Source organism: Motacilla alba, chromosome 6, assembly GCF_015832195.1.
Source record: "Motacilla alba alba isolate MOTALB_02 chromosome 6, Motacilla_alba_V1.0_pri, whole genome shotgun sequence".
NCBI lineage: Eukaryota > Metazoa > Chordata > Aves > Passeriformes > Motacillidae > Motacilla > Motacilla alba.
In genome coordinates, this window is record NC_052021.1 from 34,768,001 (window position 1) to 34,777,666 (window position 9,666).

Sequence of the window (9,666 nt, forward strand, 5' to 3'; positions counted from 1 at the left end):
TGAAGTTTGTGACATGCATTAGGAGGATGGCTCCTGGTCGCAGCCAGTGCCATTAATCACAGGGCGAGGCAGAGCCCGGGCAGTGGTGTCAGCTCAGGGTGCCTGTCCCTGCTGGGAGCTGCCTCTCCCTGCCCCTCATCTCCTCCTTTCCCAACATCTGAGTGAGCAGCTCCCGCTCCACTGAAGTTTTCCTGGCACCTCCTGCTTCCTTGTGGGTTTTTTTAAGTGTCTCTCTTTAATTATGATGGGCAGATCATCTGTTCTTGACACATGAGTAGCTGATGGCCACATTGCTGTGCTCTCTCCTCTCCTCAGGGATGCCTCTTGGATTCTTTTTCTCTTTTCCTCAACCTGGCTTTCATTGCAAGCTGCCTTTTAAATTTCTGTCTAACCTTTTAAGCAGGAAGCCTTTTCTGTTGATAAAGTGAGCCGGCAGATTTTGTGATTCGAGGTGTTTGCCACACACAGCCTGAAACTCTGGACAGGCTTTGCCCGACTTTACTTTTGTGTCGCTTCACCACAAAACCCCTTTTGTTCGTCGTGCTCTGCCCAGCCATCACCAAACTGGTTTTGGCTCCATCCTTTGGTGCTGGAGCCAAATTTGGCAGCGGATTGCCTCTCTGTGCCTTAGGTGTTCCTAATCTTCCCCAAACCACTGCCACTGATCCGCGGGGAAGCAGAATTTGAGGTGGATTCTTTGCCCCCCGTGGTGGCACCGCTCAGAAGAGGATCCCAGGGCCTGTCCAGCTGGTGTGGCCCCACAGGGCTGGGAGAGGTCAGGACAGGGCTGGGCTCAGGCTCTGGGCCCCTTGTTCTGCCCTGCAGGACGTGGAGGCTGCAGGCTTTGGGAATTCCAGCCAGCAGTGGCAGAAGCCCCAGTCACAGATCTGAACATCCCCGAGCCCAAAAACCACCCACGTCTGGATCTCAGCCTGGACATCTTCCCTCAAAACTCATGTTTGGAACTTGGGAGGCAGCAAATACATGGAACAGTTATGAAGGATAATGTAATTATAAACTGATGTTGATCTGCACTTCTTTAATAAAAAATAGGCTTCAGTATGGTTGTCAAGGTCAGAAGAATAATTAATGCCAAGTTTTCATAGGGAATCATCACCTCCTTGGACAGGGAGTGACTGTAACAGTATTTTGGAGCAGAGCCTTCAGGAGAAGACAAACTCCAGTGTGTGCTGAGTGTCTGTGAGTCACAGCCCTCCCTGCCTGACAACAGAAAATAAACCAAATACAGCAACTGTTGATTGGACACCGTGCGCCCAACGTGAGGGAAGACGTCCTGCTAAATTAGGATTATTCCATCATTTCCAAATTACATTTTCATGGAAGTATTGCGTCTCTAATGCCCCGCAAAATGATGTGGAGCCAACAGACTCCGGGTCAGTTACCTGGGTATTTGGGATCCTGGAATGTCACACTACTCAAAGGTTACGCTTTGATCTTGCCTTGAAGCTCACCAAATCACAGAATGGTCTGGATTGAAGAAGACCTTTCAATATCACCTGTGCCACCCCTGCCATGGCAGGGACACCCTTCTCTGTCCCAGGCTGCCCCAAGCCCGTGTCCCACCTGGCCTTGCTTGTTTACAGAGCACTGTTGGGTTTATTTCATTTTTGAAGACAAATCCACCTACTGAGACAAGGTTTGGCCAGAAGTGTGGAATTTGCAGGCTGAGCCCCCCCAGCTCCAGCTTCCCTGGACACCCTCCAGCCCCTCAAGGTCCTTCCTGTCCTGAGGGGCCCTGAGCTGGACACAGGATTCGAGGTGGGCACAACTCAGTGTGACCAGGGAGGTCCTGAGTGTCTCCAGGCCCTGCTACAGAGCAGAAATGCTGAAAAGCATAAGAACCTCCCCGAAATCACTAAACAAACAGATGCTCAAAGCTGACGAAGAATGGAAAACTACTGGAGCACAGAAAATAAATTTCAAATTTGGGGGTGCTGGGTGCTGCAGCATTTGCAACTTCCATTATAGAGACCATTTCTGCTGCAGGCTTTGGACGAGGAATGAATTAAAGCCAACCAGTTTAGTGAATACCCAGCCGCCTTCTGAAGTCTCAGAAAACACCACTTCCCTCATTGTGGGAGGAAACAGATCTCCCGTGGTCTGGCCGAAGGCAGAGCGAGAGCCCCTGGTTTGGGGCAAAGGAGATATTCCATAAAAATCGTGGCTTTCACGAAGATGAAGCACAGCAGAAGTAGCACAAAAGTGCTTTGATACGCTGCTGAATGGAGGATTAACTGCACAATGCCGTGAATTCACTGTGTCTCCTGTTTGTTTGCTGTTTGTTCGTGGTGCCAGCAATAAAAATAATGTTTGGCTGCTAAAAGTGCTAAAAATGGGCTTTTTGGTGCCCAGAATGTGTCTGCCAGCAGGTGAGTGTGGTGGGGAGGCAGAAAGAGGAAAGCTCAGCTTCATTTATTTTCAAGGGTGGAAATTAAAAGCTGGGAACCCAATTCATATTATATTTCTTATCAAAACTCGTATCACTGTAACTGAGCTTGCACAAAATACATGGAGGGAAAAAAAAAAAATCCAACAAAAAAATTCCCAAAAAAAACCAAACCAGCAAAAAATAAAAACAAACCCACCAAACACAGCTCGTGCAGCCTGGCAGGGTGGGATATTTATAGCAGATCTCTGCCTTTTGTCAGCCTGGTGGGCTGTGGATGTCGCTCCCAAATAAACCCTGTTCTGTGCAGCAGAGGAGGCAGAGCACGGCTGTGAGCTCATGTCCACGAGACAGAGAGGGCTGGGGCACAAAACACTGCTGGGCAAAAGCCACCCCAATCTAATCATCAGCTCTGGTCGTCAGCGAGAGCTGTGGGAGAAGACGTTGTATAAAGCAGACACATCCAGGAAATAAAGCCTGCCCAGTGCAGCCAGATGGAGTGGGGATATCCTGACAAAGCATTTATTTTAATAAATGTTCAATTAAAATTATTTCTGTAGTGCAAGCATGGTCCAGAAGTAGTATGGGAATTAATAAGATTGCTGGCAGAAATAAACATTAGGGGAGTTGTGTGCTAGTTAAGAACGACAGTTATAAAAAATAAATCTTAAGGTTTCTGTAGGGTTGTTTTGTGCATGTGCAAATCAGGGAATCTTGGTTCATGTTGTGCTTTCAAATGATGGTTCTCTGGTTTCTGCCCTGGTATAATTCCATTTTTTTGTGTGAATTTGTGGGTACATGGATCCTACACTGTGTGGCCAGGGCTCTTCACACAGGTAAAATTGTGTAGGGGTTGAGCAGAACCTGGGCACCAGGATATTTATATTGGTTACAACCTCATCTTCATCCTTTTATTTGTTTATTTATCAAAATGTGATATTTTGAATTTTTGGACATTTGTATTCAAAGCCTCTGCGTGCAGGAGGAACCCACCTGGAAATACCCAGAAATTGGAGGTGGCCATGGCAGGGATGGGTCTGACACTGATGAACAGGAGTCTGAAGATTCCAGACCTGAGAAGGTTATGTTTAATTTTCATTTCTAAATTATTTAGAGTTTAATTTAAGCATTCATTAACAATATTTATATTATACTGTGCCATATTATATTATATTATATTATATTATATTATATTATATCATATCATATCATATCATATTATATCATATTGTATAATATAATATAATATAATATAATATAATATAATATAATATAATATAATATAATATAATATAATATAATATAATATAATATAATATTACATTATATTATATTATATTATGTTATATTATATTATATTATATTATATTATATTATATTATATTATATTATATTATATTGTATTATTATATCATATAATAATATATCATATCATATTATATCATATTATATTATATTATATTATATTATATTATATTATATTATATTATATTGTAATGTGTAATTTTTACATAGTGTGATAAACTGTATATCATAATATGTTGATATTATATAATAAAAAATCATAAAAATAAAAATTTAAAATTTAAAAAGAAGCATTTTAATTTTGAATGAAGACACTTGATATTTCTCCAGAATAATCTTGCAGTACATAGTTTGGAAATTTTTTTAGAGGTGCTTCAATTAGTCCAGCAATGAGACCTGAGTGGTTTCCCTGGATTTTTCCCCTTATTTTGGACATTATCTGTGCCCCTGGCCCAGCTCCAGTGCCCTGTTGGTGGCTGCACCCGGGTGTCCCTTCCTGGCTGGGGCAGCACACGTGGATACGGACCCACTGTGGTAAGAGAAAATTAGATTTAAGCTGTACCAATCAATAAATCCTGAAACAGCCTGAGTATTTCTAGAAAAAAGGCTTTGCAGAAGCGTCCCTGACCCAGAAAAAAAAATCTTTTTTGCGGTGTCTAAAATTCCTGGAAGTGTTTTTCTCCTGCCACGTCTGGGGCTTCAAAGCCTCGGTGGCCGCTTCAGATCCCCCCTCCCTGCGGGCACCCAGAGGGGTCGGGTGGCACAAAGGGACAGGACCCGGGGCTGCCCCTGCCCACCAGGATGTTCCCATGGAAGAGGGTGGTGCAGCATCCTGGGGATCCCACCAGAGCCCCTGGCACTGCTGCCACTTCCAGGCCAGGCTGGACACTGGGGCTGGAGCACCTGGGACAGTGGGAGGTGTCCCTGCCATGGCAGGGGTGGCACTGGGTGGGATTTAGGGTCTCTTCCAACCCAAACCAGGCTGGGATCTGCCAAGGGGGTTAATGCCCAGCCCTCTCAGGGGGTTTGGCAAACCCCAAAGCTCCCACAGCCACGGTGCCAAGTGGCAGCTGGGACCCAGATCCCCGCTGGCCCTTCTGAGGAACGCCAACCCAGGCTGCAAATATTCAATATTCCAGCACTCAAGGAGTTGGACTCTGCTGGTTCTTGGAGGCCCCTTCCAACTCAGAATATTCTGTGATGTGACAATATTGAAAATCCGGCTGCCAGTGTACCTGGGGAATGAAAACAAGGGGAAGGGAAACATTGGAATAAATTAAATAAGAAATCTATTCAGTGAAAAAAAAAGCATAATATGGGTTTTGCAGTACCTGAAAGCAGAGCAGCTAAAGACCCGTCATGAATGTGCTTCCAGGTGTGAGTAGCTACACACTGGAGCAGTCCTTGGGAGTGCACCGTGCTCAGTGGTGAAAAGCAATGTTATGTCTTCACAAGCTTTGACTCTAGTCATTCAGTTTATTTGTGACAATGTTATTTGTTCATTCCTAATGAATAAATACTGTGAATAACACCATTCCTTTACATTTTCCAAATACTGTTAGTAATAAAAGATGGATTAATTTAAATAACAAAGGCAGGCACTGTACAGATGTGAGTTAGAAGACTGAAGCAGCATTTTAATTTTCATGCCATTACCAGTGCTCATGGCTGCATTGCCATTTTGGACATTGCTCTGTGTCTTCTAAAAATTCTCATTATTAAAACCCTCACATTTAAATCCTCACACCAAGTGTTAAAAGGTTTTGCTGTTTCCTTGCTCCAGGTGCAGACTGTGCACCTTTAAAGGCAGCGCATCCCCCCAGTCACTGCAAAAGGGGAAACAAATAAATAAATAGGAAGCAGATAGGTAAATAAATAAATAAATAGATCAGGTAATTTAGTACTAGAAAGTTAATTCAGGGGACCTCTAACCTTTAAACCACCACGTGACTATTGATTTTCAATATCAGGCTGGCCCGTGCCACCCTGAGCGTGTAGAGCAGCAGATTCCAAACAGTTTTTCCCTTATCAGTCCAGTCCCCGAGTACTTGTGCATTAAGACAACAAATACCCGTGGCTCCCAGCCTGTCACATGGCGGCCCTGCAGACGTGCTGGGCCTCTAATGAACTTGGGCTCCTGGCAAACAGATCATGGCAAAGGGGCTCCAGCAGCGCCTTCAGGCTCCCCGGGGCCGCGCCATGGTCGGGATGGAGGTGGCCAACAGTGGGGGGATGCGCCACGAGGTGACCTCCTAAACCCACTGCCCTCGCCCCAAACCATTCCTGTTTCCTGTTTAATTCCACGTCCCGTGTCCGTGGGAGCGCTGTGGGGCTGCTGAACTCTAATGAACTTGGGCTCCTGGCAAACAGATCATGGCAAGGGGGCTCCAGCAGCGCCTTCCCGACTCCCCGGGGCCACACCATGGCTGGGATGGAGGTGGCCAACAGTGGGGGGATGCACCATGAGGTGACCTCCTAATCCCACTGCCCTCACCCCAAACCATTCCGGTTTCCTCTTTAATTCCATGCCCCGTGTCCGTGGGAGTGCTGTGGGGCTGCTGAAGCTGCTCTTCCCCACCCAAGACGCAGATGAAGACGGAAGGAGGGGCGCTGCTCCGAGCGAGCGGCTCTGAACCCCGCGCCTGGATTAGCGGGTAATTCCAGGACATGCTGCTTGAAGCACCTTCCTCCCTCTGCAAGCACCAATTAGTGCAATCAGGGCCCGGGCTGGCGTGCTGCCGGCCACGCGCGGCGTTCCCGGCCCCGATGAAGATGTGCTTCCACCCTCGCACCTAAAAAAAGACTTTCTCCTCCCCTCCTCTGCCCCCAGCTTTATTGATTATTGGAAATGTTACATCCCGGGGGGGAAAATGTCATTGCTTTAAATACCAGCATTAACAGTTGGGAAAAGTTCTTTTTCACCCGGGCGTGCGCGATGAAGAAAAATTAAACAATGGGAGAGGCAGTGAAATACATGGAATTTTAAAGGAAAAAGAGTGGTTTGTGTGTTGGTTCGACTGAGCAGGAGCTTCCCCCCACTTAAGTAAGCGAGCACATCTTGTACTGGACTTTTTTACTGGAACAGTGAAATATATAATGAAATCCAACAAGGAAACTGGAAAAACAGCCAAATTGGTGCAGCAAAGTGGTTAATAGGATCATTAGCCTCCTCGCTGTATTTTTTTGGACATTGTGTGCCTGTACCGTAGTCCTCGAGAGCAGATTGCAGGAACAGGCTGACAGTTACCCGCTAACTCAGCAGTGCTGGGTGCAAACTGCCATCTTCCTGTGGATTTACAGCTGCCACTTCTGCTACTTCAATTAGTTCTATAGCACACAGATGTTGCTTAAATGTTGCTGCTAATGATACTGCAATAAGCGTAAGATTCATGCCATATTTTGAGGCACGTAAATTTCTCAAGTGGCACAATTAAAGTGGAAATATTAGGTGGGGAGAACTTGGCAGTCTCTCCAACTTGGAAAGCGCACCCGCTATGCAATAATGGGTCAAAAATTCATTCAAGTTTTACTGCTGTTCAGAGTTTTAAAAGACTTTTCACAGTTGAATGCAAAGTAGTAAAAAGCAGAGTATTAGGAAATGAGAATGCTGTTGTGTTATTCAGACATGACTTTTTAATTTCAAATTGGAGTCACGTGCCCGCCGCGGCCGCGAGGGCCGCGCGCTGCCCGGCCGCAGCACCGCGGTGCAGGAGGAATAAATCAAAAGTTTTCTTTAATACTGATTTAATTGAAGGTTCGGCGTGGTGGCTGTGTTAGCGGGGGGAGGGAAGGGGAAAAAAAAAAAAAGAAAGGAGAAAAAATGGTTTCCTGAATCACACACAGAGACAGCATCAATCATTTCCGAAGCCAGATGTAGCCTCCAAACTGCAGCCTGACAACACATCTCCTGTTTGTGCAGCCACCAGGCAATTATTCTTTCCATTATATCTCCCAATGACAGATCTCCAAACCCAGGGCTGTAAAAATTAGAGTTCGGGCTTACACAGTTGTGTCGGGTCTTAAAAAAAAAATAAGAAAACTTATCATGGCTGCAGTGTTTATGAGCTTGTCAAAGTACATGTACATAATTTTCATCAGAATTTCTTTTACCTCATTTCCAATCCTTCAGGATTAGATTTATCAGCAGCTCTGTGCCGGCGTCCGAGCGGCTTTTCCACCTGCGAGCGGGATCCGGCTGCGGGGAGCCTGTTGGGGTGGCTCTGGTTGAGAAATGTGAAAGCTTTTCTTCCTCCTCATCTTTTCTTCTTCTTCATCCCCATCATTTATTTCATCATTTTCTTCATCGTCGTATTTTTTCGTAATTTGTTTTATTTCAGTAATTTTGTTATTTTTTCATCATTTTCCTCATCTTTTTTTCCATATTTTCACCATCACCATTTATTTCATCATTTTCTTCACCATTGTTTACATTTTCTTAATTTTCATCATGTTTTTCTTCATCTTCATTATTTATTTCATCATTCTCTCAATCATTTCTTTCATCACTTTGTAAATTTTCATCATTTTCCTCATCCTCATCTTTTTCTTTACCATTTCCTTCATCTTCCCTCAAATATTTCTCTTGCTCAAATATTTTTGTAGTGTACTGCCTTGGCTCTCCATCAAATTTAGGTGTAATGTTTAGAAACACTGTGGCCTGCTTGGAACATTCATCACTGTGAATTTGTCATGAGGAGGAAGCACCAGTGGCAGTGCTGAACTGGGCAGCAAACCAGAGCTGGAAATCCACACATTATTTCCATTTAATGTTTAATTTATTTGTACTGGGAAGAGATTATCAGGCTAGCACTGATTTTGAAAATTCAGTATGGGTAGTATGTTAAGGATGAGGTTAAATCTTAGGAGAAGCCATCATTAGTAAATCAAGGCTGATGAACACCAGCGCCTCACATCTAAATTAATGATTTTCTATCCCATTTCCATTTCTTTGCATGGCTCCATCCCACTCCTGCTTTGGATTATATGATAATATTTAATTTCTTCCCAATATCCCATCTAACCCAGCCCTCTAGCAGTGGAAAGCCATTCCCCCTTGTCCTAGCACTCCAGACCCTTGTCCAAAATCCCTCTCCAGCTCTCTTCTATTTTTTTTTTCTCTCTTAGTGAACACAACTCTGAAAATCAAAACAGTTTTCCATGGTTTCCTCTCTATAAAAGCACCCAGCATTGATAAATGAACATCCTTTGAGCTCTACCCTGCAGTAGCAACTGAATTTTTTTGCAAACTAAAGCTAAGATGGAGAACAAAAACCAAGCACAACTTCTGATGTTGGTTTTTCAGGAGAAAAGCTGCAGAGGTCTCTTATTTGGTGAACACGGAGTCAGGATGTGATGATGATTTTATGGAATTTACAGAAACAATGCTCTGTCCTTGCATAATTTTGTTTCTGTGATTCATCATAGGTTTTTGTCTTCCAGTGTATGAGTGGTCACCTGCGATTTGTCCCCCAAAGGAGTAAAAAAGGAGGAGAAAAGGAGCAGAAAAAAGGGCAGCTGTGTTCCAAATATCACATCCAAATTATGCGTCCAAGTTGATGCAACAACGTTGCTGTGGGATTATGCACTGATTTACTCACCACACGATTTAGGGGGGTGGAAGTCAAATTAAATCTCTGTAATTACCTCAGCAACCACCAGCACGGGTTGTGTTTGTGCTCCCTGATGGACAGACTGGGCCAGGGTGTCGCTGGTGCAAATGCCATGGAGGGACCAGCAGGGAAATGGCAAAGTGGCCCTTGAACTTCCCAGCTCTCAGGATTTGCTGGAAAGACTTTCCTTTGCATTGGCAAAGACTTCCTAACTCCGTCCCACTCTGACTTTGGCAGTTTGTTTCTCATCTCAAGTAGCCTCTGTAATCTATTATGGTATATAGGCCAGTCTGATCCCCCCCTCGCTCCAGCCTATGTCCTCTTTCTATTTAGGAATTAATTATG